Below are 1926 nucleotides of genomic sequence, written 5' to 3'. Positions count from 1 at the left end.
CGTGATGACTGAAAAACCCGGTAAGAGACGGCAGTCGATTGCTGGCAGTTGAAGAGTGAGGACGTAGAAAACTGAGTAGGAGAGTGAGTAGGGGAGCTCGGAAACGAAGAACAGCGGACCACTAGGCACCAGGGGCGCCACAGCGAAAGTAGTTCCGACCGGTGGTCCGGTAAAGTACAATCTTACCCTATTCTCACCCGGAATAGAGGTGGCCATTTAAGAAACTTTCATTAACTAAAGTAAAGGATAGAGTTGGGGTGGGGAGGGGGTGGGGGTGAGGGGCTCAAGCCTTCACTACCCACCGCCACTGCTGTTGAGGAGGAAACACTCGAAATAGAGAGGACAACGTCTCATCTATCATCCTAAAAGAACATAATAGAAGGGGAATAAACATCATTTAGTATAGAAATAATAATAGTACAGATCTAGATCTAGATCTACCTGCTTGTCAATATTTTTCTCTAACAGTCTTGTCTGCTGTTTTTCCTGTTTATTATGAATACCGGAAGTAATGAGTGATAGAGTTGCCGTTCTTGGGGAGTACAATCTGGCAGTTTGCCAGCGATGGGCGACTAGCTCAAAGTGTGTTGCCAACACAGAATTCTACACTTAGTGTAGAATTCACACAGAATTCTTCTACACTTTGTGTAGAATTCTGTGGTTGCCAAAGGTTGTTCAAATGAATGGTGCCGAATTTGCTTTTTCCGTGAAGAGAGCTTGCATTGTAACCACAAGATTATTATCAAATTAGAAATATTTTTCAAATAAATATTCTTTGAACATTTTCTTTTCATGGTGGAAGCAATTATTATTACAACTCATTTTTTCTTCTTTTTTCTGCTCATGACCTCTCCTGGTTTGTTTTTGGTTTTTTTTGTGTTTTTTGTGTTTTTGTTTTTGCGTTGTTGGTTGTTGTTTTTTGTAAGTGTTTTACGGCGCTTGCAACTGCACAAGGCCATAATATGAGCGCGCGGGACACATCAAAATGTTCAGTTGGTGGGAAATTTTTAATTTTTGACCGGGTGGGGGCGAGGCCTACGCTAGAGCTTATCGATTTTGGACCACCAAGGGATATTTATCTTGCGCAACTTGCACACGGGACCTCCGAGATTTTTCGCTCTTATTCGAGAAGTCTAGGCCTTAGATCATACCAACAGTGAGACCAGAGGTATGGCTGAAAGACAGCAGTAAGAAGGAGCCATGAGTAGCAGTAGATCAAGGTTGCAGAAAGAGTCAGCGGAGCCCAGATAGGAGTGGGCAACGGAGGAGAGGGGGTGGGGGGGAGTATAGTGGAGGCGAAAGCAGACGACAGAACATTGTTACAGAGCACGAAAGGGGGCGAAAGGAGACAATTTTAGAGAAGAAAAGTTTCCGTCGCTATCCGTATTCGAACCCGGGACCTATGGAATGAAAGGCGAACACCGTAACCTCTCGACCACGAACGCCTTTTTCTCTTCCTTTCTAAAATTCTCTAAATCGATTTCTGGGTTTGTATTTCCTAATTCAGACCGTTCAGAAGTTCCCGCGAGATAAAGAAGCCTACCTTGTTTTATACGACCATATCGTATTCATGTTACGTGGAGAAACGCCACACGTTCCACAACAGTTGAAAAGTTAAAGATAAAAAATGCTTTAGATCTAAATTTAGTGCGTTTTAAACATTTTAAAAAGGAGCAACTTCTCAAGTGAGGAAACTTGTTTTCACATTCGATTCGACTCTCTCTCTCTCTCTCTCTCTCTCTCTCTCTCTCTCTCTCTCATTCTCTCTCTCATTCTCTCTCTCCTTCTCTCTTGCTATCGATATCTTAGTCTACCTGTCTCTATCCCTCTCTGTCTCCCAGTCTCTCTATATATCTACCTATCCCCTCTCCCCTCCTTCCATCCCCTCTCTCTGTCTCTGTCTCTGTCTGTCTCTGTCTGTCTGTC

General features: G+C 43.5%; 1 protein-coding gene across 1 annotated transcript in view; it reads right to left on the bottom strand.

The window, feature by feature from the left end:
* The window catches only part of LOC101863544 (G protein pathway suppressor 2), a gene marked incomplete in the record, with an annotated part of 26920 nt that extends 26379 nt beyond the window's left edge, over nt 1-541 (bottom strand). The window contains 1 exon segment of the mRNA XM_005108968.3: nt 442-541.
* Nucleotides 542-1926: the final 1385 nt, after the last annotated feature.

Source organism: Aplysia californica, unplaced genomic scaffold, assembly GCF_000002075.1.
Source record: "Aplysia californica isolate F4 #8 unplaced genomic scaffold, AplCal3.0 scaffold00739, whole genome shotgun sequence".
Lineage (NCBI taxonomy): Eukaryota > Metazoa > Mollusca > Gastropoda > Aplysiida > Aplysiidae > Aplysia > Aplysia californica.
Note: the sequence above shows the minus strand (reverse complement) of the source record. Positions and strands in the feature narration are given on the sequence as shown.